This window comes from Giraffa tippelskirchi, chromosome 8, assembly GCF_054371585.1.
Source record: "Giraffa tippelskirchi isolate mGirTip1 chromosome 8, T2T-mGirTip1v1.2.pri, whole genome shotgun sequence".
Taxonomy (NCBI): Eukaryota; Metazoa; Chordata; class Mammalia; order Artiodactyla; family Giraffidae; genus Giraffa; species Giraffa tippelskirchi.
The window spans coordinates 85,461,147-85,488,584 of record NC_137282.1 but is presented as its reverse complement, the minus strand read 5'-3'; the positions used below and the strand labels follow the sequence as shown (position 1 = coordinate 85,488,584).

General features: G+C 37.5%; 1 long non-coding RNA gene across 10 annotated transcripts in view; it reads left to right on the top strand.

Moving 5' to 3' along the window:
• LOC145516377 (uncharacterized) overlaps nucleotides 1–27,438 on the top strand; it is a 523,613-nt gene that overhangs the window by 236,220 nt on the left and 259,955 nt on the right. Inside the window, exon 3 of one of the 10 annotated variants that reach the window (XR_014061333.1) lies at nucleotides 24,029–24,103. The exons of the other annotated variants lie outside the window; for them this stretch is intronic. This is a non-coding gene — a long non-coding RNA (uncharacterized LOC145516377). The remainder of the gene's footprint in view (nucleotides 1–24,028; nucleotides 24,104–27,438) is intronic. 10 annotated transcript variants of the gene reach the window in all.

The window sequence follows — 27,438 nt, the reverse complement described above, 5'->3', positions numbered from 1 at the left end:
CTGCAGCCCACCAGGCTCCTCTCTCCATAGGATTCTCCAGGCAAGAATATTGGAGTGGGTGGCCATTTCCTCCCCCAGGGGATCTTCCTGGCCCAGGGATCGAACCTGTGTCCCCCACATCTCTTGCATTGGGAAGTGGATTCTTTACCACTTCGCACCCGGGGATGGAAGCATTATAGCAGAGTGAAAGAAGCACTAGCTCAGAACCTGAGGAGAGAGGTATCCAAAATACCAGTCCACCAGTGAGGACGGTTACCCTTGTGCAACTTAAATCCTTAGGTATTAGATATATCGTTAGTGAGAAACAGAGATACAATAATAACAGCAAAAAGCCAACTACCCTCATTTTATGGAGCAATTATAAAGATGTATTTATTTATTTAACAGGTGGTCATTGAGTACCTTCTGTGTGTCAAGCACCATTCTGGACACTATCCACATGGCAGAGATTGTCCCCTGATTTTTCTTCACGCTGGATCTGTGCTGTCCAAGAGCTTGAGAGACAGATAGGCGTTCACTCAGATACAAACAGGAATACACGTAGAATCACTTCTCAGGGAGGTTCCACAAAGGATACTATGATTCTGGAGCTAGAGTGACTTGTCATGTTGGATGGTACTTCATTGAGTAAATGGCTTTTGAGCTTCAAGTTTAAGGATGAGCAAAGGGTAAGGAATCAAGAGAGGTCCCAGTAGAAAGAACAGCAAGTATTGAAAGGAGGCTAGTGAAGATAAAGCAGAAAGAGTGAGGAACAACTTGCTGTCAATTGACACTTAAAACAGATAAAGGGCTTTGTAGGCAATATTAAGGATTTGGCTCTAAAGCTTCAAAAATGAAAAGTCACTGAAGCGTTTTAAGCTGTGAGGTGACAAAATTGGATTTTGTGGCTACAGAGTGGGAGAACAGATCATAAAGGGCAAAATAACAGGAAACTACTGGGTAGTCTAGATGCATGAGTGATTGCCTTGACTGGGATATGGTGGGGTTGTGGAGAGACATGAAATAATTCAAGAGATTTTTAGGGTGGATTGAGAATAGAGGTGAATGAGAGAGTGCTGTCAAGCCTGACTCTTCTATTACTGGGTTGTCTGAATGGCTGGATGGTGATGTCTTTTGAGAAGGAAATCACTGCAAGGGGAAAGAAAAACTCAGTTTTTAATGATATGACATTTGAAATGTTTCTGGACATTCAAATGCAGGTGTCAAGAAGAATTTGAATTTTAGAAAAAAATCTTGTCATTTTGTTATTCCTTCTTCTACTTGTGTCCTCTACTGTCTTTTCAATCTTTACTTATCAGCCTTTTAAACATTCCCAAGACTTCCCCAATTTTCTGTGTTCAGAAAACCCTAAAAAAAATAAAAGTGAACTCTTTTGCATTGTATTTCTTTCTTTTAGCCATTGCCTTACTTCGTAGTCAAATTTCTGGGAGTTGTATTCATGGTTTCCATTTTTTTAACTCCTAGCCACACCTAACACTTACTAGTCTTTTGACCTTGCTTCCAACAAACTATTTTGCCAAATGACATGGCTCCTCTTTTATTTGACTTGTCAGCATACTCTGTGCTTGTTGCTTTGAAATTCAAATCAGTATGTATGACTGCTTATTTAACTTGATGCCTTTAAAGCATCTCAACCTCAATTCATCTAAACCCAAATTCTTGATCATCTTCCTCCAAACTTGAAGGGTCCTCCAAACTTGAAGGGTACACTGTTCACTCAGCTGCACAAGTCAGAAACCTACGGTTTATTCTTGTCATTTTTCATTCCTTTTCTCACACTCATCCTGTGTTCAATCATTGTAGTCTTGTCATTTTTAACTTCTAAATATGTATCTGTGCGTGTGTTAAGTTGCTTCAGTCATGTCCAACTCTCTGTGATCCTACGGACTGTAGCCTTCCAGGCACCTCTGTCCATGGGATTCTCCGGGCAAGAATACTGGAGTCAGGTGCCATTTCTTCCTCCAGGGGATCTTCCCAACCCAAGATTTAACCCACATCTCTTATGCCTCCTGCATTAACAGGTATGTTCTTTACTACTAGTGCTACCTGGGAAGTCAAATATGTATCTATTTCTCTTCATTTCTGTTGCTATCACTCTAGTTGAAGGTTTTCAATTTTGGCACTGTTGACTTTAGGGAACTGGGTAATTCTTTGCGGTGTGGGGCTGTCCTGTGCACTGTAGGGTGTTGAACAGTATCCCTGGCCAGTACCAACTATATGCCAGTGGTAACACCATCACTACTTATAACAACCAAAAATGTCTCCAGAAATTCAGCATGTACTCATGGTGTAAAATTGCCCTCATTTGAAAACCACTGCCTTGTCCAAGTCACCATCATTTCTTTCTTGGTCTGTTAGAGGCTAACTGATTTCCTGTTCCTATTCTATGTGATTCCTTTGAGTCATTTTTCATCTATTGCTGCAGTGATTAAAAAATCCCAGTAACTCATAAACCTGTTTATGTCCTTCCTTTGCTCCCAAAACTTCAGTGTTTTTGCACGGCTCTTAGAATAAAAGCCAAATCCGGATATGACCTGTAAGGCATGACTCAGTCTTCCTCTGCCCTTTCATAAGCCTCGTTTCATGTTCTGTTCTCCAACCCTGACCGTCTTTCTGTTTACTCTGTCTCAAGTCCTTTGCACAGGCTGCTCCTTTGTCCTTTGTTCCCTTTTCTCTATCTTCTCATTATCAGTTTGGCTTTGCTCATGTTTATTTGTCCTTCAAAACTCCCTCTGTTGTATGGTACTGATCGTCCATAGTGTTAGTCTTTTTCATAGAAGTAGACTTCTCCATGGGGGTGTTTCCCAGGTGGCTCTGTGATAAAGAATCTGCCTGCCAGTGCAGGAGACGTAAGAGATGTGAGTTCAATCCCTGGGTCAGGAAGATCCCTTAGAGGAGGAAATGGCTACTCACTCCAGTAGCTTTGTCTGGGAAATCCCACGGACAGAGGAGCCTGGTGGGCTACAGTCCAAGGGTCGCAAAAAGTCGGACATGACTGAGTGACTTGAGCACAAGCACAAGCAGACTTCTGCATAGTTTTCTTTGTGACATGTATTGATATACATGATCATGTAGGTGAGTGCATAACGTTCATATTCACCTGTATGAGGATAGGGACCATCTTCTTTGGGTTCAGCAGTGTATCTCCATTGCTTAGGAAGGTACGTTACTTACCATGGCACTCATTAAACCGTGGTTGAATGGATGAATTCATAAATAAATAAATATGGATACGAGATATATGGATGAGTTACCAACTTGCTCTGATAGGAATGTATTTTTCTTGTGGTTGAATTTTGAGCGTTGGATGTAGTATGTTAGTTTCTGATCTACTAAAAGTAAATTGCCATCTACCTCATGCTATAAAAATATGATCTGTTTTAACATGCTTTGAGTTTTTAGGTGTAAGTATGCTGTACAACATGTCTTCCTTTTTATTCCTGTCAGCCTCTAGAGGGGATCTCTAGACTGCATTTGGAAGGATATGTAAATTTGGCTCATGAGATAAAAAACTGGTGCCGTGAACTATGAGATATATGCGTCTTGCCCACAAATGTCTCAAAAATCTGTGTATTGCTATTGATGTACTTCAATAAAAGTACCTTCCCTCTGGGAGTTGGCAGAAGAGAATTTAATATTTAATGAAAGGTTGGCTCAATAAATCAGATTTTCCAAATCAGAGAATAAAACATTAAGAGGAAGAAATTTGGACAACTGATCCATGAGCTTGTAGAACATGAGGACTTGGCTTGAAACTACCTTTAATTATATAAGCATCTTGGGACTATGGTTAATGAAAAGGGATACAGTGTGGAACTTGAACAATTTTATGTATTGAAATGTTTCTAGTTATTAATATAATAATCAACACTTACCCATCTTCTAAACTATTCAGGCAAAGTCTAAGCATATTTGTCCCCCGTTTCCATGAAAGTAGAGAGAAAGCCATAGATAAAGAGAAAGCAGATGTTTAATTTTTGTAATAAACAGCAGTAATCTGGAATTGGTTAGCTTCATGACTATCCTTCTTAAGGAAACATATTTTCCAGCAAAGCTGTCAAAGTTCTTGAAACTATTTTGGGAACTCTACGGGGTATTTTGTCATAACCCTATAATGTCCGGTTGTTATAAGTTGCTGTCTTCACCGCAGTCTGGGGTCATTAGGCAGATGATACCATCCATACAGATGTACTATTGAGTGTAGTAATTAACTGATGTTTTAATTTTTCTCTGTAGTGTGAGAAACAGAATACTTTTATGTGATACCTCAATAAATAAATACCAATGTACTGGCATATTCTTTCTCTTTTTTTATTGTAAAAAAAGGCACAAAACTGAAGACAGATTGCCTCCCAAATAATACCTATGCCTCTCACTATTCTAATAAAACAAATTTCATATTTACATGAAAATGTATACTCCATATTTATATATATAATTGCACACTATTTCATGATGGTTCTATTCCTCTTCATCAAATCAATGTGCAATAATTTAATTAGTTATTCTCCATTTATTTAGCTTACATGTTACCTTGTATTTGTATTTGTTTATGTCTTTTACCCAGTTTGAGGACTTTTCATTCATTATCTCTTCAAATATTCTTCTGCCCCAAATTCTCCTTTTCCTTCTGGAACTCTGGTGACACCAATGTTAGCTTTTTTTGGTTTATATCCTTGAGAGTCTGTTCACTAAAAGAAAAATCTTTTTAATTCTTGGTTGTTCAGATAACTTTATTGATGCATCTTTATTAATTTTGTTCCTCTTTTATTGCCATATTTTATTAAGCCTATTCAGTGAGTTTTTATTTTGGTTGTTGTTTTTTTTGTTGTTGTTCTTAAATTTCCATCTGGTTTTAAAAGATATAGCTTATACTTAAGGTTTTTTCAAGCCTATCAGGTAATAAGCTATACACCCAAACTTACTCAAATTCTGATCTGCTTGTATCTATAAAATTTATGGACTTCAATAAAATGTAGGCTTTAATAAGCCACTATTAAATGTAGAAGTTAATTTTATGTCCAGTACAGAAGACTTATTTTGTGATGTGATATAATAGAAATATAAATAAGATTCCTAAAAGTTAGCATTGAGAAATGATCAGAAGAAATACTGGAATTCTATTTTCAAGTAGCCCAGGGAGATGTCTCTTTGGGCTGCTTGTCTATGAAAACTAATTGAAGAAAAAATAGAAGGTGAAAATTTACCATAACTTTTTGGACAGTGGATAGACTAAAATGTGATGGCTATGATTTGTTATGAGACAATTTTTTTATTTTTGCTTTTTTATTGAACTATTATTGATGTACAGTGTTCTATTAGTTTCAGGTGTAAAGCATAGTAACTCAATGTTTTTATGCATTATGAAATGATCACCGTGGTAAGTCTAGTTATAACCTGTCACCATACAGAGTTATTGCAGTATTACTGACTGTATTCCTTATGCTTTACATACATTTTTGCATACATTACATCCTGTGACTTATTTATTTTATAGCTGAAAGTTTATGCTTCTTAATATCCCTTACCTATTTCACTCATCCTCCACCTCCCTCCCCACTGATGACCACTGGTTTGTTCTTATATCTATGAGTCTGTCTCTGTTTTGTTTTGCTTGTTCATTTGTTTTGCTTTTTAGATTTCACATATAAATAAAATCATTTGGCATTTGTCTTTCTTGGTCTGACTTATTTCACTTAGCTTAATACCCTCTAGATCCATCTGTGTTGTCACAAATGGCAAAATTTCATTCTTTTTTATGGCTGAGTAATAGTCCATTATATATATATATATGTATATAACACACACATTATATATATGTGTGTGTGTGTTATATACATATATATATATATATGCACACACATCTTTATTCATTCATCTGTTGATGATCACTTAGGTTGCTTTCATCCTGAGAGGATTTTAAAAATAGTAAACACAACTCAATTATTTTGATTTCAGATCCTTCTTTTCCCCTCTTTTTTTCCACCAATACTATTGAGGACTTACTTAAATAAGCCAGCCATAGGGCATACAGAGATTTAAATACAACATGCCTTTTAAAAGTCTATTTGGGAAGCAGACAACCAGACAGAGAAATGGTATTCAGTATAATAATTATTATAGTGAAGATAGGTACATGTGTGCTGTGGGAGGAAAGAGAGAAAAGTGCAGAATTGGCTGGAGGAAGTTGAATCAGGCGTGGTAGAGAATGCATTTCTGCCAAACAGATCTAAGTTTGGTATGTTCAGGGAACGTGCCTGTAATTCTGCATAAAATCAGAGCAATTCTGTCTGCGTATACATGGATCATGACTGTTGTATTCGTCAAGTTTCAGTTGCAGAAACCAGAAACTATCTATCTGAGTTTGCTTAAATAGAAAAAGGTTTAACACAGGGAACTGGGTGCTTTCCATTTTATTAGAAGAGCTAGAATACAGGCCCTGAGCCAAGCTTCCAGGAATGAGTCTCTGACAAACACCATAGAACTGGCTTGTCGAGGGGGTTGCATCCTGTACCATGACCGGCATCGAGGAGACTTCTCCTTCAGCCTGGGAATCAGCCCAACTGTTGTCGCCAGCACACAGAGCCTCAGCAGCAGTCCAGGGATCAGGAAGTCACCACCACAATTATTGGCTCTGAAAATCACAGCCCCGTCATCCATGCCAACAAAGTGGATTCACTCTCTTCACAGCCATGAAATGAGGGAGCAATTAATCAGCACAACTTCTGTTACTGCTGTAGCAGAAATCCAGCTACCTCTGCCACAAGGCTTGCCAGCAAAAGTACTTGAAGCAGCAGATGAGGGGTCTCTATCTTATTCTGCTATCCACAGAATGTGTCTCAGTCACATCAGGGTGTAAATCATATTTGGAAATTTAGCTGCAGGGGAGTCTGAGGAACATCATTTTAATTTCCTATTTTTGCCTTATTGATAGGCACATCTTAAATAGTTGACAAGTTTTTGAGTCAGTTACTCTACAATACCTACCCCTCACAGTATCTATGTTAGGTGGTGGAAAGATGAATGTGCAGATGCACAGAGTTCTTCTTTCTGTGACTACTGATACCTTCAGTGTCTCTTTCTCAATACTAGTGTAGACTCTTATCTTGGATTTGTATCCAGAACTTGTGTTTTTTCATTGAGTAGTTTCCATTATGATGAATATTTTGAAATTATGATGAATCTATTGAAAATGAATTTGAATACTGGAAATAATACTAAGTAATGGTGAATAAGATAAATTCATACTGCTGCTAAGTCGCTTCAGTCGTGTCCGACTCTGTGCGACCCCACAGACAGCAGCCCACCAGGCTCCACCGTCCCTGGGATTCTCCAGGCAAGAACACTGGAGTGGGTTGCCATTTCCTTCTCCAGTGCATGAAAGGGAAAAGTGAAAGTGAAGTTGCTCAGTCGTGTCTGACTCTTAGCGACCCCATGGACTGAAGCCTGCCAGGCTCCTCTGTCCATGGGACTTTCCAGGCAAAAGAGTACTGGAGTGGGGTGCCATTGCCTTCTCCATAATGGGTAATACTATTTACACTGAAAACATTCACACAAAAATATGCTTTCAGGAACTTGTCTGGTGATCCACTGGTTGAGAATCTGCCTAGCAATGCAGGGAACATGGGTGCAATCCCTGGTCAGGGAACTAAGATCCTGCATGATACAACTAAGATTGGACACAGCCAAATAAATACTTAGAAAATTATAGAAAATATACCTTTAGCCAAAACATTGTCATGGTGAGAAAAATACAACCTGTAGTGCCTCAATCGTTAACTTAAGATATTTATCAAACATTTAATACATGCAAGACTGTGCCATGTCTTACATTTAGAACTTTCACTTGTGCTTTGCTTTATAGCTCTTTTATAATGTGCTTTCCTGGATGCTGTCTTATTTTGTCTGAATAACCAGCTTATTTTTCAAAAGTAAGCTAAGACCTGGAGATTTATTGTTAAGAATGCCAACCAAAATGAATAGTCCCATTGGATATTTTTACTTTATAAAATTAATTTTATATGACCAATACCATTCATAATCCAAAACTGAACCCTTTTTGTCTTTACTTGTGATTTTTGACATATATTATTTCTGGGTTGTGTTAGAAATTAGAAAATTCTGACTGAAGATCTTTTTACTTTCTTGTGAATTATATGAAAAATACCGTATTCTGTCACTAGTGATTCAGTTCAGTTAAGTTCAGTTTAGTCACTCAGTCGTGTCCAACTCTTTGTGACCCCATGGACTGTAGCATGACATGCCTCCCTGTCCATCACCAACTCCCAGAGTTTACTCAAACTCATGTCTATTGAGTCGGTGATGCCACCCAACCATCTCATCCTCTGTCGTCCCCTTCTCCTCCCACCTTCAGTCTTTCCTAGCATCAGGGTCTTTTCAAGTGAATCAGTTCTTCACATCAGGTGGCCAAAGTATTGGAGTTTCAGCTTCAGCATCGGTCCTTCCAACGAATATTCAGGACTGATTTCCTTTAGGATGGACTGGTTGGATCTCCTTGCAGTCCAAGGGACTCTTCAAGAGTCTTCTCCAACACCACAGTTCAAAAGCATGAATTCTTCAGCGATTTTATCTTTGAATGTGTAACAGCTTCTTTGGAAAGATTTCTATAAAGGATACCTTACATTTTATTTTCCTCAAAATGCATTGAACAACATATTTCATTCAGCAATAAGTCTACTTTATAAACCACACATAAAACATTTTATCATTTTAGAGTTATACTCACATTTAATAATAACAAAGCTACTGCTGCTGCATATATAATTTTAATTATTATATGTGATAAAGATTTTATATTTTGTTGAGTCCATCTATATTTTTTCACTACTGTTACTTCTTCTACATTATTATTTGCCTGTTCTACTAAAGGGACAAAATAATAATAAGTTTATTCTATGTTTTGATAAATTCTAACTTTTTCTAAGCAAATATTTAAAAAATGAATTTATCTACATACGATTTCTGATTTTTCCACTGGTAATATATCCTATTTCTGATTTTTTTTAACTTTTAACATATATATTTTTAAAACTGAGGAGATTGTTATAATTCTAGCTAGGCAATTTCTAAGCCTGTCTTTTCTTGCTATAAAGCACCAAGAAAAAAAGAAAGAAAGAAAAATCTCTGTTTTTATTTTTCAAGCCACTCATCTATTCATCTTATTTATCCATTGATCACATTTTTTCTTGTTTACTTTTGTGGTGCTTTGCATGATCCTAGGTATCATAAAGAACAGATAGCTATAAAATAGACTATAGAAATCTATCATGTAAATGGAAACCAGTGAAAGCAAAACAAAAAACCAAGATCTATTGTCAATAATACTGCATTGCATATTTGAAAGTTGTTAAGAGAGTAGATCCTAAAAGAAAAAGAAAGCCAAGTGTCTTATGCAACTGGTATACATTATATAAGGGAAAATACATACCTGGGCCCTTTACAAACATGAAGTTAAGTAAAATAAGATTAGCGGAGGTGATTAAATGAAGATCCATACAATACAGATAATGACCAGGGCTCAACTAGTGTCCTGAACAAGTCCTTTCTTAACATGCAACCATTAGCCAGCTAGAAAGTAGTGATATGATGGGAAAGTGAACTTTTTTCTGTCCTGTTCTCACTTGTGAATTGCAATTTCAACCCTGGTCAATGAGGGTAGCTTTTTGGTAGTTTATGTAGTGACCTTCTTAAGAGCTTGCTCAAGGTTCCTGTAATTCTACATGCCTGGGGTCACACAGCCTAATCCTAGAGTTTTTGATCAGCTCAGTTCCCAGTGAAGAAGGATTTAAGCATCATAGTGCTTCAGCTCAGCATTATATTAATAGCAAACACTTGTTTAATATTGCCTACGTGCCTGACACTGTGCTAAACACTAATACATAGATACCACTGAAGCCTCACAACAAACCTATGACGGTACCATCATCTGCATTTTATAGTTGTGGAAACTGAAGGCAGAGAGGGTAAGTGACTTTGCCACAGTCAAACAGCTGCTGAGTCCCGGAGTCAGGGATTGAATCTAGGCAGGCTGGGTTCAAAGTCTAAACTCTTTTAACGGTTTCACCAAATGCGTCTTGTGTACTATATGGCTTCTACATTTTGTCTGCCTCTTTGGTTCTTGCTCTTAACTTTTGCCCTTATTATAAGTGTGTTCTAGTAGTCATTACTACATGTATTAGTAATAATTTCTGTTTTGTTATTCAAAATAAGAAATTTTCATATGAAAGAAACTTGGTAACTTAAATGTATAGATCACCTGATCCTCATGAAAATCATATGAAGATCCATTCTACTCAGACGAGAAACTGTGACCCAGGTTGTGCTGTATTCAAGGTTTTGCGAACAAGAACCTGTAAAGATAAGACTTGAACCCAGGTCTTTTGACAGCATATACAGGACTCACTGACCACACTGTGTCTCCTGCCTATAGTGTGGCTTTCAGGTTTTCTTCCTGAAGACCCGACTTTACCCATGGCAGTCCTCCCCCAAACCATTAACTCAGAATTCATTGCAACACTGTGCAAGAGATGTGTCTGGACGGCAGCAAGGGGTCATTTTGTTTCACCTCCTACTATTCCTCCTTGCCGTCTTGGCCACCCTATCCCCTTCCTGCTTATTCTGGGCTTGTTTTGGCCTTCGCATGGTTTGTAAGAAACTTGATTGATTAGTTATAATTGGTATTATTGTTACTTAGAAAAGGCCCCCAACCTTTTGTTGCAAAACTTGTTCCTGTTGATCCCAGGAACAAGAAGTCTGTAATAGCATTCAGAGCTTGCCAGGTTGTTACCGGGTTTTATGATCCATTATTCTTTTCCTGATAAGGACTTTCTTCATCATAAGTTTGTTCCTAATAAATCAGATTCACTTTTTTTTTTCACTTCCTTAAAGATCCAATTTTAACAATTAACATTTATTTCAGAGCAAAATATAACAATGTTGAACATTATCAGTTTTAAAAAACTGACAACTTCTACAACATGATAGTTAACTTACAGCTGCTGAAGTTTCTTATGTTACAAGAAAATCACTCAGCAACTTATGCTGAATGAGCAATGTAAGAGAGGGTAGATGGCCATCAAATATTGCATATACCCAAGAAACCATGCAAAGAATGAGCACAAAGGTATGGTTAGTCATTGTCCACACACAGAAAAAGCGAATCGAAACTCCAGCAGACTCTGAAGACCTGATCATGAGATCTTAAGTACCTAAAAAACCATGACCTTTGGTGGCCAGCTTTGTGAGTAAACTCTTTTCACACAGATTTAAACCAGTTTAGCACCTCTCTGCAGTATTTTGGTCAGACCACGTAGGACAAGTTGTGAAAATTTATCAGCAGCTCGGAAAAAACCACGGACACTCAGGGAGGCCTGATAAAATAGAAATCTAAACAATGAATAAAAATAATTGCTAGAGTTTGCAGAGATTTGAATTGTTAACTAAAAATACACATCTGATGGTGTTCCATTGGCACTTCTCTCTTTGTGTTGCTTCAGAGCACCTGTTCTAATAACTAAAATTAAGAGATTATAACCTTTGCTTCCATGGTGTACTTTGGGACTGGTGATGAAACACCATGCCTTTCACTGGTGTATCATTGTATCATATTCAACTAAAGTACACTGTGAAAATATACCTTCAGTAAAATGTTCATGAGCACTGGGTATAGAAGGCAGGGTAAGATAGAAACATAACCAGATGTCAACTTCATCCCAGCTATTTAAATTCTTCACATATGCACTCATGTCTTACATAAAAGAGTCAGCTTTTTATTTTTTATATCATACGCCTTTATTCCATTGTGTAACATGTGACTTCCTTCTATCAGTTGCAGATCCAGTCTTTTGACTGATCGTCTTTTTGTCCTCAAGTTTGTTTTCTACTTATTGATAAAACTTGTCTTCCATCTTTAGTTCTTATCAAAATAATTTCTATTATCTTCTGTTTTCCAATATTTTTTTTCCTATTTTCTTTAGTCCGTCTCTCTGTCAATCGGTATCTGACTTAAAATTCAACAAATATCCCTAAATGAGTTTGTGATATTCTAAATACTTCTAATTTTCTAGAAATTAATTCAACAGATACTTTGTTTACCTCTGATTCTCTCAGACAAACTCGTTTTTAAAAAATTTCCCTGAAAAAGTAAAAGAAAGTGTTAGTCACTCAGTTGTGTCTGACTTTTGTGACCGCATAGACTGTAGCCTGCCAGGCTCCTCTGTCCATGGAATTCTCTAGGCAAGAATACTGGAGCGGGTTGCCATTTCCTTCTGCAGAGGATCTTCCAACTCAGGGATTGAACCTGGACCTCCTGCTTTGCAGGCAGATTCTTTACAACAAATTTCTCTTCCCTAAACAGGCTGTAAGGAGATTGTCCTTTTTTTGTGGTTGCTGATTTTCTTTGTGGCTAAGATGATCTATGAGACAATCTACTAACCCTGAGTAGGAAGCTAGTGATTTTTATTACTCAGCATAGTTCATAATTTTTCAATGACTTCAGTGTACTTCATTTGAAATTTGAAAACTAGCTCCAGTTTACCTCATGAAAGCTGACTATTCCATAACTGTTGTGAAATAAGCCTCAGACTGAGTTTACCAATTCCAGTTTTATTATAGATTGAGTCTCTGTATGATTTCATGCCTTCAAACAGTCAGTTGCTAAGATACTCTTTGTCAAACAATTCAGCAGTTCAATAGGGGAAAAGTAGTGTGGCTTTTGCCAAGTCATTCCAGTCAAAACAGGTGAACTGTAATAAAAATAACTAAGATTATGGGTCAGTGAACTCTTAACCTCTAAAATAATGTGGAAAATTGTGATCTGTGCATATATGCATCTGGAGAGAGGATTTATTACTATACTTAGGTTTCTATTACCTTGCACTATACCAGGCATACTGATGAATCTGAATAAATTTTATGTGAATGAATTGCAAATAAAACAAGAATTCTAAAAATGGTCCTCTCATTATTAAAAAAAAAAAAAGTTGAAGAATAATCAGAGCCGCATTTTTTTTTTTCCTTTGAATGTTCCCTCTCCACAGATCTCTTTAGTTTCTCCTTCTTGGTGTCCCTAGAAGGTGGATGTTAAACTTTCTGAGTTTATCTTTAATATTTCTTGACTCTTCTTTCATACTCTCCAATTTTTTGTTCTTTTATGATATGTTACAGAAAATTTATCAATTCAGTCTTCTGTCTTATGGGTTCAACTTGTGTCTTTTCTACTATTAATTTTATTTAAAGGTTTGGATTTTAATTTCAACAACATTTTCCTGTGATATTTATTATTTTTCCTACTAGCTTGACTTGACTTCTTAGACTTGATGGCTTCTTTTTGCTTACCCATCTCCCAGAGATTCCCAATGGTTTCTGGTCCACTGAGGTTCCTTTTCTTAATTTTAAATGTAGTTATGAATTGAAAAGGAAAAGATGATTTTCTATAATTTTCATAAACCCGAGATGATCAAGGCTGAGGGAGATGAGACATAGTGTGTGTCCACCATCTATAAGTAGAAGTTCTTACATTTTTCTTAAGTCTGTTTGAGGTTGAAGGCCACTCATTTAAAAGCATGGGATTTCTCCTGATGTTGACAAAATCATATAGAAATGTTGTTAGGTAAAAAATTAAGAAAAATATCCAATGAATTAAAAACTAAGTTATCCACAATTCTACTATTAAAAATTGTTAATATGAGAAAAAGACACATGTACCCCAATGTTCACTGCAGCACTATTTACAATAGCTAAGACATCGAAGCAACCTAGATGTCCATTGGCCAACCAATGGATAAGAAAGTTGTGGTACATATACACAATGGAATATTACTCAGCTATAAAAAAAAGTCAGTTCTAATGAGATGGATGAAACTGGAGCCTATTATACAGAGTGCAGTAAGTCAGAAAAAGAAACACCAATACAGTGTATTAATGCATATATGTGGAATTTAGAAAGATGGTAATGATGACCCTATATGCAAGGCAGCAAAAGAGATATGGATGTAAAGAACAGACTTTTGGACTCTGGGAGAAAACGAGGGTGGGTTGATTTGAGAGAATAGCACCCCGAAATGTGTGTATTACCATATGCAAAATAGATGATCAGTGTAAGTTCAATGCATGAAGCAGGGCACTCAAAGCCAGTGCTCTGGGACAACCCAGAGGGATGGGGTGGGGAGGGAGGCAAGAGGGGGGGTTCAGGATGGGGGGGACACATGTACACCTATGGCTGGTTCATGTTGATGAAGGGCAAAAACCACCACAATATTGTAAAGTAATTATCCTCTAATTAAAATTAATTAATTAAAAAATTGCTAGTAATACTGTTTGTATACACTTTTTCATTTATAAAGAGTTTCCTGTCTCTTGCTTATTCAGCTGTGGGGATGAAGAGGTGGAGGAGTGGAAGATGTATAGAAACTGGCAAACACACTTCAGGGTTAAATTAATAGGGGCAGACCTTGTCATTTGACTTGAAAGGAGACAGCATTCCCTTTAGCAATGAAACTTATGCTCTTAGAGTTGAGGGTGGGGCGAGAAGGATACATAGGACTGAAATGTGCTTTCAGAAGGAAACTGACTTTCTCAAGTAGATTTTTAGGTAGAGGTTTAGAATGCTATTTGGGTCTGTTTTGTAGCTAATCTAATCGTAATTGTCTTACCTGCATGTCTTAGTCAGCTTGGGCTGCAGTAACAAAATACCATAGACTGGGTGGCTGAAACCACGAATGTTGATTTCTCATAAATCTGGGTGCTGGGAAGTTGAGGATCAAGGTGCTTAGAAGGGTCAGTTCTTGGTGTGAATCCTCTTCCTGGCTTGCAGATGGCCACTGTCTCTCTGTGTGCTCACATGACTTCTTTGTCATAGCGCTGAGGGTGAGAGAGCTCTAGCGTCTCTCCTTATATGGGCCCCAGTACCATCATGAAGGCACCACTGTCATGACCACACCCACCTAGTTATCCCTCAAAGGGATTAGGACTTCAACATATGAATTTTTCTGGGGGAACGATGGTGGAACGCAAACATTAATTCCATAACACTGAGCTATTATTACATTATTGTTTCTCAGTTAGCTTCAGAATCGTGGTTCAAGTAAGTTCAATAGGTATCTTGCTTTTTAAGGACTGCTGGAGAAGGCAATGGCAACCCACTCCAGTACTCTTGCCTGGAAAATCCCATGGACGGAGAAGCCTGGTAGGCTGCAGTCCATGGGGTCGCTAAGAGTCGGACACGACTGAGCGACTTCACTTTCACTTTTCACTTTCATGCATTGGAGTAGGAAATGGCAACCCACTCCAGTGTTCTTGCCTGGAGAATCCCAGGGACGGCGGAGCCTGGTGGGCTGCTGTCTATGGGGTCGCACAGAGTCGGACACGACTGGTGCGACTTAGCAGCAGCAGCAGCAGCTGGTGGCTCAGTGGTAAAGAATCTGCCTGCCATGCAGAAGACGCAGGAGTCCCATGTTCGATCCCTGGGTGGGGAAGATCCCCTGGAGAAGGGCATGGCAACCCACTCCAGTGTTCTTGCCTGGAGAATCCCATGGACAGAGGAGCCTGGCAGGCTACAGTCCATGGGGTTGCAAAGAGTCGGACACAACTGAAGCGACTGAGCATGCACATGTTGCTTTTTAGTTTAAAGAGACTTAAGAGTTTCAGCTATCTTTACCAACTGAGTTGGCTTCAGAGCTGTCCAAATTAGAGAAGCAGAAAAATCCAGCTCTTGGGCCCCAGGGCGTGTTTCTAGAACTTTGGCCATTATCAGAGTGATTCAGTTCAGTGAATCAGCTCCTTTCTGTGATTTTAATTAATGACAGCCAGCCCTGGGAGGAAGGTGGCAGCGTTGTACAGAGCAATGAGTCTCTCATTTGGGTGCTTCACTGTACAAGGGAGGAAAACAAATGTAAATATTCCTCATCAGTAGCAAAATCATGCCTTTGTCTTTATCAAGTGCTAAATTATTCACGTAGAGTTGAAAATGAGTCACACATAACATTCTGTGGGGTTTCTGCCTTCTGTTCTTCCTGTTGAGAGAAGGAAGATGAGTTTGGAAATCCAAGGACTCTGTTGTCAAGTGAAATGAGAGAGGAAATCAAGAGCAAAGACTGTTTCCTACAAACTCAGCTGCAAGATGGCATAGGGTGTCCAACTTTTGTTTGAGGATGCGGGGAGGGGCCCTGGATTATGAGGAGTTTCACAGCTGTTTTTAAGAATCTTATCTTCTCAGAAAGAGGCAAGGAATCCTGTCCCTTTTCTGAGACTCTTTATTTGAAAACACCAAACAGTAAACATAAAGCTTTGGATAACAGAAGCTACTTTTAGGAATAAATGTGTACATAGATTTATCTATCTATCTGGGCTAAGTATAGTGAAATACGTTTTCTTTTTTTTTCTGTTAGAGTCTCTGCAGTGTTTTCGTTGTATTTTTGCTTTTCTTTAAAAACTCATTTTAAATTAGGACACCTGCTTCTAAACTGTTTCATTTCTACTTTGTCTACTCAATGATTCTATGGAATCTAGAGAAACTTTTTGATATTGTTCAAAAAATAATCCTCTCTAGACTGTAATCTCCATTCTTTCCATTGTTTGGAAGTAGGTATAGTATTCATTTATTGATTGATTGATTAGTTTGAAAAGTATATTGAGCACATATTACATGTCAGAAATTGTACCAGTCTAGGGCAGAGAAATGAGCAAGAGAGATAGTCCCTTCTTTTAATGATTTTTAAGTTCAGTTATAATTATATCCATTCTATTAATTTATATTTTTTAGGTACATATAGCTTTAATCTCTTTAGTATTTTGAAACAAAACTATTTTGTTTCAAAAGTACTTAAAACTTTCAAGATGCAGGACATGTAGATGAAATTAGTTGCAATGGCTGCATTACGATTTGAGCAATAATGCCCATAAAGGTGGTCAGTTGCAGCTGGAAAGTGTTGCATTCAGAGGGAGGGTGATGAGGATAAAGAACAACACCTAAGAATCAGAAATTCATTTGCATTTATCTTTGGAATGCATATGTTACTTTTTTTAAAGGTAGCAGCTTATTCTCATTAGAGGCATATGCCTCGAGTCAGTGATTATTACTATGTTATTACTATATTACTATTATTACTATATTTCATTTATTATTTGATTATGTTACATGTGTATATTCTGGAAATCCATGTTAAGTACCAGGGAAATCTACCTAAAACTTTGAATATGAAAAAATAATTTTTTTGGAAGGAGTAAGGTGGTGGAACTCTTGTTGCTTTCTCATCATGTGAGTGAATTATAGGGCTGTACATTCAGTCCACCAACCTTGGTGCCATGCCCTTGGTCCTTACTTCTTTGCTCATAGCTAATGAGGCAGGTCTAGAGTACCAGGTGACTGCAGTCTTCCCTTCCCAAATTCAGAGACTGGCCAATGACCTATTTTGAGGTCTGGTGTAAAAAAAAATGTATAGGTCAATCTGACTTTGTCTTGTTTGGAACAAATTAGGAAATGCAGAGAGAAGTGAAGTCATATCAAAGGACATATAGAGAGAATTAAACTATCTGGGTGAGATCTTAAGTCAGGGTCAAACTGGAGTTAAGAATAGACTATTAAAGGAGAAACATAAGAAAATGTATGAAGGTGGGAAAAAAAATCAAGAAATCAGTGATGGGATAGAAAAGGGCAAACAAAAATATCAGTGACATGTTACTTCAGGGTAGCCACAAAATCTGGAAACAGATAATATTGTTTCATCATGCATTAAGATGTAATACCAATAAACCATTCATTGTATTTTTACTGCTTTTGTAGACCTGGTGTCCAGGCTGCAGGTGGAGATTCTGAAGTCTGGCTCTGCTGTGGATCCCACTCTAGTTGTTAGACTTCTCTTGAATTTCTGTGTAGCTGTATTCATACTGCGCCTTCTCACTATCACCATCATTACTCTATTACTTGGATAACTAAAGCGAGTCTCCTCTCCCTGGCAACCAGAAAATGCAATGTGAACCTCTTTGAGGGTAAAGCCCGTTTCCTAACAGAACTGATATACTTTCTTTGGGTTTTCTTTGTTCTTTCTTTTCTTGTGATCTGTAAAATATGTTGGCTTCTGGAATTTGCAAAACTTACATTATCCTAATGCTGTCTGTACTTTGATTAGTGCTTTTTTCCCTGTGTAAATATTTCTATCACATTATAAACTGCAGTGTTTGATTTAAATCATTGATTTGTATGTGCAGCACAGAAAACAAACTATTCAGTTTACTTCTATCTAATAATAACTCTAATATCACCCTTGCCAAAACCTCCATTAAAGACATATGCCTTGACTCATTGATTCCAATGATAGGGAAAAGCACTGTTTCCCAGCAGCTGGAGATTTGGTGTTGCTTTGGAAGGGAAAAAAGGATCACACCAAAATATTTATATAGCTTGAAAACTCTAGAAAGCCCTCATTAATAAGCTGGATTCAAGGATTGCTAGTAGAATAGGATCAGGAGTTTTTAAAAGGGTGAAAGCTGGTTCATCATAAGAACATGGTACTGGTGGATGAGACCAGTAATGTGAATCAAAGTCAAATCTAAAACAGTAAATTTGGGGAATGGGGGCATGAAGAAGAGAAGAAAAAATAAAACAAATCTCATGTTGAGAATAGTAGTATTTATATTTACATTTTATACTCAGACCTGGAGAAGGAAATGGCAACCCACTCCAATATTCTTGCCTGGAGAATCCCATGGACAGAGGAGCCTGGTGAGCTACAGTCCATGGGGTCATACAGAGTTGGACACAACTGAGTGACTAATACTTTATACTCAGATTCTCAGTAGCTCAGGCAAGAGGGCAATCAGATGATGATGTAGTTACCATTGTCTGAAAATAGGATACACCATTTATTAGCTTATTAAAAGAAATGTTTTCCTGTCCCTTTGATCTGAGGTGCATGTATCAGGAGGTCTTTTTATACAGAAAGCGTTGAACAAAATTATGAATAATCTCAACCCATATCCTGGACATAAAGTCTGTAAATATATTAAAAGACACAATTATGCACTAAATAACATTTTTCAAACTAAAAATTCACATGGATTCCATTTTTACATTGGTTCTTGCTGAAAGTCAAACTCTTTAGAGATCAATTCTGTTAAGACATTTATGAAGACTTGGGGTGGAGACTGAGTGATATGTTCAAGACACTTTGCTGTTATGTGGCTTCTTTGGGTACTGTCCCCTTCTAATATTAATCTATATGAATAAAATGCCCAGTTGAACTGTAGAGGACTAAAAAACATTGTAAGGTTCTGATTGGGAGATAAGTAGGATTTGATGGATATTCATAATAAACAGGAGTGTAAAACTGAGGATTCAAGTGTCTCTTGAAACACATTACCCTGTTTTAACTCCCTTTCAACATGTTTTATCTCTTCTTCCTTTCCTTTCTATGAAAGTTCTGTCTCAATGAGGCTGGTTTTAATCAGGTGCTGGTCATATTTAATAAATTAAAAACAAATTGGGAATAATCATAATCTTCTCTCTGAAAACTTCTCACCTTCTTGCATTTTCCCCCTCAAGCCATTTTTCTCCCCTCTAATTGCACATGACCCTTCTTCAGGAGGTACCAACACCTCTGTTATGCCACCTTAATGGTTTTCAAATCTTGTCTCAGCATTCTGTCTCTTTGCTACTGTATTTGCTTATGACTTTGTTATTTATCAACTGGATTTATTGTAACAGTCTTTTAAGTCACATCCAATTAATTATGTTTTCATATGTTTCTAGAGTGATCTTCCTGAAATGCCAGTTTTGTTCTCTGCTTGCAATCCTTCAATACCTCCCCCAAGTTTTAAATATGGAGCATGACAGTCAACACTCTAAATGGCCCAGGCTTTGCTCACAAACCTAGATACAATTTGATATTCTCATCTAAACTTCTGTTATTTATTCCTACTGGACCATCTGCAGCTCCCTTGGAAATGTCTTATGTATGTATCTCCATCTTTTCCTGGTACACTTTTCTCCCTTGCCTCCAATTTCCCCAAACTCATCTTTATCTTTTAAAATTGAGCTCAGGTGATTTCCTCTTATGCTCCCCATGATAAGTTAGTTTCCCCAGCTTGGGCCTTTGGAGCAGACCTCAGTATGCGTGATGGAGACCATTCTAGCCAAGTGAAGAGATGGAGTGCCACTGGGTCTGGAAAACTCCCCCAAGCCTTTAGTTGCTGAATGTCATGACACTGAGTTGAGAGCTAGGTACCACCATAGGGTAGAAACAGGCCTCTAGTGTTAAAAAAAGCTGCTGCTTCCCAACATCTGTGAACATCCTAGAGGAAGATCAGAGGGTTATTAGGACCTCCTGAGAGATCATGACCTTGCGAGTAAGTTAACCTAGCTGAAGATTGTCCAGTGCCTTCAACTGGATCAACTCATGCTTGACCAAGTCAAGCAATGCATCAAGCAGGGGAATTCCAGGGGCCATGTGGTGCTCCTCGTTATCAGGAGACACCAGTGGGCCTGGAACTGAGGCAATGCCCACAGTGGAGCCAAGTCTACGTCAGGAATCTGGTCTCCTACTTGAAAAAGAAGCGGGCTGTAGGGATGATCAGCCTGCCAGTGAGTTGGTCTGTGGGGGAGTGGGGAATGAAGCACAAGCATGCTGCCTTGTACGTATTCCTGCCCTGCGACCTTTTAGAGCAGTACTTCCAGTCAGGACTAAGGACATTGGGCAAACGAGAGGAAGAACACAGAGGGAGAGTTACAGTCAGAGACACTGCCTCACCCAAACCTGTCTTTCCCAACTCCATTTTTTTGGGGGGTGTCGCAAAAGCAATTATTTTAAAATCTCATCCTTTCCCTACCCTATGCCTTTGTTTTAATTCTCTTCTGAATTACTTTAGTTCATTTGAAAGGAAACTGGAGATCCCGTCCATCACCAAAATTAAGCACCAAAACTAAGTTTTTAGGTTTCACTTTGTCTTTAGGTTTGGCTTTGTTTTTACCGTTATGAGAAGGGACTCCTGTCATACTGACGTCTAGAGTGCCAGATACTGTCCGCTCTGTTATGTATTTTTTTGAAAATATTTTTGATTAACAGTATGGAGAGTTGTCAGGAAAACTTTTGTTGAAGGATGAACTGAAGAAGCACACAGAGTGAAGATGGTGGGATGAGGCAATCCCACAGTCAAAGTTGGAGGAGGTGACCTGCTAGGTTTTAGGGTCATGAGGAATAAGGAAGAGATCTATTTGGGTCTGTAAAGCTAAGAGTTGAGTCAGAATGAGAGGAAATTTCACATGCTGTGTGGGAGCAATGTCTCTAGGCAAAGAGTAGACCTTCAATAGCCAGGTGCTGACTTCAGCACTGCCTGCTGACTAAAAGAGGGTAAGTGGTGTCATGTTGAGTACCAGTGGGCACCAGAACAGCTCTGAGAACTCACCCCAAAAGAAGTGTAAGCTACACACTTTTTTTTTTTTTGGTTGAGGATGGCGGGACACCTGTACACCCGTGGCTGATTCATGTCAATATATGGTGAAAACCACCGCAATACTGTAAAGGAATTAGCATCCAATTAAAATTAATCAATTAATTTTTTAAAAAGTCACACACTTCTTTCACCAGCATACACTTGTTATTTTAGGGAAAGATATGTAAATTATTGGATTTAGTTAAGCATTAAATTAGCTCAGGCATTTTGTCTCTTTTTCTGCCAGCCAGTGTATGTGGCTCAAGAGAAAGGCATTATGTAAAGAAAAATTGAGAAATTAAATTTTCTATGTACCATCTAAACTGTGGCATGACTTAAATTTTGCAACTTGCCTACATGCAAAGAAAGACTTTGCTATGTGTAAGAATAAAATATTTTAGAAAATATGCTTTAGTTTTGGGAGATGTATTTACACGAGGATGTGTAAAAAAGCTTCATAATCTAGGTCCCTCTGCTACAGGTACTTTTCCTCACTTTTCTCTCCGCCTCACTGGTATATGCTAGTCTTTTTGATGTTTATTGTTAGATTTTGCTTCTTCAATGAGAATATCAGGGAGCCCAAGTCATTTTTGGGCTTATCCTTTTAGACTTACTCTTTTGGACTTATTATCCTTATTATTTTGTACTTTTATCCATGTCCTCTTGTTTTCCATATTGCCTGGTCCTTGCCAGAAGTATCTGGTTGCCTGGTGTAAGAAAACATCATAATTATCTCATTAATATTTGGTCCTGGCCTTCCTGCTGACCAGATTACTATTGCTGAGAATTCAAAGGGAGAGAACAGAAATGTACTAAAAAGGAATAAATTGGTCCTCAAATTATAGTTCCAGGAAGCTGCACAGGGACAACAGCTTGCTGCTAGTGAAATAAGAGATCATGTAAAATGTAGATTTATATGAATTTAACTACACTCTCGTCTTTTGGAAGGCAGAGACCATGCTCTAAGCACTGCCTTCAGCACCTTGTCTATAGCAGGCTGTCGCATTTGTTGACTGTATAAAGGTTAAGCAAATTTCAAAATATATTGCTCCCCCTCCCCATTTTCTGTCCTCCCTGAATTCACTTACTGCTTCCCAGAATGTTTCCTAAGTGAAAAGTTATGTGTACTGGATATGCCCAAATGAACTGTTGTAACTCTGGAGATAAATTCCTACTTTGCTGTCTACCATCCAGAGGATGATGATAATGGTTTTTAAGCTCTATTGGTCGTGGTGTAATTGATACGCTTGCTGACTGCTTACGTATGGTATTTGACACTCATGATTGTTCTCATAATTATGACACTCATAATTTTTCCCTACCCACCATTCTTTTTCTGGATTTTATGTGGGACTGTAAAACTACCTCTGACCAAGGTAATAAGAATCCAGAGAAATATTTGCAACTTCCAAATCAAAGTTAGTATTTCTGGTCACTATGACTTCAAGATGTAGTCTAAAGCAGCTGTGGCTCTTACAATACCTCTCTGAATTACAAGCCAGCTCAGAAAGGAGATTCTTTTTCACTGGCTATAATATTGTTAGACTGATGATGTGTATCTCTATTCTTATTAATGATGAATTCTCTAAATTAGTACAATGAATATCAACAGAGCATGATTTTTCTGTCCTAGCTCACACAGACTATATTTTTTGTTGTATTCTCTCTAATGAAACTGGAAGTTTTCATGAATGGAGGCAAATCTGTTATTTCACTGCTTACATTCTTTCTGGAATTTGTATACTCAAAGATGCAAATTCCAGAAATAGTCAAGAGAACAGTCCATAGAAGTCCTGCCGAGCAACTCTAAATTTTGAACCATAGTTGGATCAGAATAATATACAGCCATAATCCTCTGAATTATTCATGGGGAATAGACGGCTGGGCGACTTTAGAACTCTGATTCAGCACTTTCAATCTGGTAAGATAATTGGAACCACTCTAGTTTTTCTCTTGTCATATCCACTATTTGTAAAATTATAAGAGTGCTTATTTATTTTTAGAAAATGCCATAACACAGCCCAAGTGCCATTTTAAAATCTAATTAAATTGAGACTTGATTATTTTGTTTACCAGCTGGAAGCAAGCACTGTGAGGAGCCATTGTGTGTGTGTGTGTGTGTGTGTGTGTGTGTGTTCATTCTTGATTGCCGGATCATCTCTGTATGTGGCTACAAAAGGGTGTGGTCACTTGGTAGAGGAGCAGCCCTTGAAGATGAATTTCTCATGAAAGTTTTTGAACAGTCATTAATTTTCCTGAAGAAAAAGCAGACAATACCATAAACGAAATGTGTAATTTCTGGTTTTCCATCGACTCTTGAAATGTCAGAGCTAATGGAGTGTAGTTAGGAATGAAAATACAGTGCATTGAATTGGATATGAAACTTGTCAGCAGGCTGCTCCTTTTTGCTGTTAGTTCAGCCATAAAGAATGGCATATACTCAGAGTCATTTAGTTTCCTGCAGCAGATTCCTGGTACACAAAATACCCTGGGGTTGATGGAGGGCTATGCAATGTTTGTTGGAAAATTCTTTAAGCCATTTCCCTCTTCCGTCAATGTGTTGTTTCATCATGGTCTTTTTCAGATCAACTAAGGACCAAGGAAACTATTCTCTGATATAATAATGAGGAAAGAACATTGACTTCCTGGATTCTAAATTGTAAGAATGTTGTTAAGCCAAAGTACATAATTTCTAGAGAACTCAATAAGTACTTTTACTTTTTCATGGTGACGTTGCCTCCAGTCATTTTGAGGTTCAGTTGCCAAAGCACAGATTTATTTTAAGGTAATCTATGAATAGGAAAGAAGCAGATCTCTTGTCCTCTTTCATGCCAAACTTCCCTGGCCTTTTTTATCATTCTCTGATTAACCCATTGTAGATTGCTTTTTTTTTTTTTTCCTTCTGAATCTTTGGCATTTTCTTTTTTGGCTTTTTTTCCATGCTATATTCTCTCTCTAGGCAATCTCAACTACTCTCATCACTTCAGCCATCCTGAATGATATGAAAGCTATAGTCCCAATGGTTTCTTGTAGTCCAGACCTCAAGAATGATATCAACAGCAGTGACAATACTCATTGTGTCCCTACTGTGTGCACAGTACTAGTTTACCAAATGTACATTCGTGATTTCATTTAACTCTTACAACCACCACTGGTGAAGTCAATACTATTATCACCCCCATTTTACAGAGGAGGAAACTAAAATTTGCTACCTCTAACTCTGAAACTGAGGCATTAGAAAACTAAAAATAAAAAGGGCATCTTAAAGATATTCTTTTTTTTAAATTTTATTATTAATATATAATTTATATACCGTAACAGTGGTGAATTCACTGTTTTTTAGCATATTTGAAAAGTTTGCGGAACATTTTTATCACTCTAAGATGAAATCCCATTACCATTAGCAGTCACTCCTCATTCTCATTTATCCCAGACGCTGGCAATAACTAATTTACTTTCAGTTTTTGTAGACCTGTCTATTCTGAAAATTTTATTTAAAGGTAAATTATTTATTTATTAGAAATAATTCTTCTTTAAATATTTGTACACCAACTTTTATGTGAAAATAGGTTTTAATTCCTTAGAGTATTTATCAATACCTAGCAATAAAAGTGCTGAGTCACTAGTAACTCTATGTATAACTGTTTGAAAAAAAGCCTAACTGTTGTCCAAAGTGGCTTCACCAAAATTTATGTTTCCACCTGCAAAGTATGAAGAATCCATTTTCTCCATATGTTTCTAGCATTTGTTATTGTCTGATTTTGTTTTTTATTTTATTTTTGTTTATAACTCTTTTAATGTGTGGAGTGATATCTCAAAGTGTTTTTTTTCTTTAAATTAGTTTATTTATCTATTTTTTAACTTTATAGTATTGTATTTGTTTTGCCATACATTGACATGAATCCACCATGGGTGTACATGTTTTCCCCTTCCAGAACCCCTCTCCCACGTCTCTCCCCATCCCATCCCTCTGGGTCATCCCGGTGCACCAGCACCGAGCACCCTGTATGATGCATCAAACCTGGACTAGCGATTCATTTCACATATGATAATTTACATGCTTCAGTGCCATTCTCCCATATCATCCCACCCTCGCCCTTTCCCATAGAGTCCATGATACTGTTCTATTTATCTGTGTCTCTTTTGATGTCTCACATACAGGGTTATCTTTACCGATGGACTAAATACCATATATATGTGTTAGTATACTGTATTGGTGTTTTTCTTTCTGGCTTACTTCACTCTGTATAATAGGCTCCAGTTTCATCCATCTCATTAGAACTGATTCGAATGTATTTTTTTTTTAATGGCTGAGTAATATTCCATAGTGTATATTAAAGATATTCTTAAATGAAGTACATGAATAACGTTGACTTAGGTGATTCCATTTTCTGGGACATCATTTGTAAGAGAGATATATTACAGCAGTATTAACACTTTGAAATGAGACTATTGTAATAGGAAAAAGAAAAGATGGTTCATTAACCATCTCTTTCATAATTTTGATAAAAAGCTAGAGCTAGTCATTATGCAGAATTATGATATTCAACTCACAGGACAGTCTCTAAACTTCAGAGTATCTTATTAACCATCTTTGGTAATGAAAGCAAATGTCTTTACTCCTGATAAATGATCAGAGGGTGGGTATCATATCCTGAATGTTTCACATATGAAACTTTTATAATTCACCTCTCTAAAGGGAAATCTTTCAGTTACTCTTATTGTATCTTTTAAATTTGAGGTATAGTTGACATGTAACATTGTATTATTTTCAGGTGTACAGCATAATGATTTGATACATTGTGTGTGTGTCATGAAATGATAATCAGAGTAACGGTTACTATCAGTCAATGTACATAATAATTACAGTTATTTTCTTGTGTTACTGAATCTAAATCTGCTTCTGAGCACTCAACCACTAGCTAATCTGAAAGATGAAGAGAATCATAGACTTTTAGATCAGAAAGACTCTGAGAGAGTACTTAAAATTTTAACCCTCTCCCTTTACAGATGAAGGAAATAAAGTTGAATTGCCCAAGGTCCCTCAGTTGGAAGTATATTAGGAACTTGTACCAATTCTTACCCCAGAAACATTCTCACCTTGCTACACTGGTCTTGGATTATTCCTTCTTAAACATCAAACGGAGCAGAACCAGACTCTGACTTCAGATGACTAGAATGGCTTTACTATTAAATGTCTCAAGTTAGAAGGTTAAGTAGGAGTTCCCATAAATAATATGATTAATACTTTTTGTGACCATGTGCTTTGTCTCTTCATAATTGGGATGTGAACATAGCTAAGGAGACCTTGTTCTTTATAAACGCTATGGAACAGCTGCACAGTATCATCCTGACTCTTGAAAGTTTACGAAGTAAAGCAAACTGCCGAAATAGCATTAACTTTATTTAGTTTATGAGAATTATTTTTGACTAATTGTATATTTTGATCAAGATTAGTAACATTTATTGATTTAGATTTGTGAGCTGAGTCTGCTGTTTTTACAACCACTTTTATAAATGGTGGTGCCCAGTCCTTTGTGCTGCTCATTACTCATGGGATTATGGAGAACTGTTCGATATGTCCAGCTTAAATTCAATGTACTCCTTCACTGTTCTTCGAGGAAGCACCAGGATCCCTGAAGGATGCATTATAATATGCTTTCAGATGCATGAACGTTGTTTCCAACTCAATAGACTTCATGGAATATCCACAAGATAGGTACTTCAGAAAATTTTGTTGTTGTTTAGCTGCTAAGTTGTATCCTACTCGTTAGTGATCCCATGGACTGTAGCTTGCCAAGCTCCTCTGTCCATGGGATTTCCCAGGCAGGAATACTGGAATGGGTTGCCATTTCCTTCTCTAGGGGATATTCCTGATCCAGGGATCCAACCCACGTCTCCCACATCTCTTGGTCTCTTGCATTGGCAGGCAGATTCTTTACCACCGAGCTACCAGGGAAACCCTCAGAAACTTTAGCACAGTCAATTCTATCA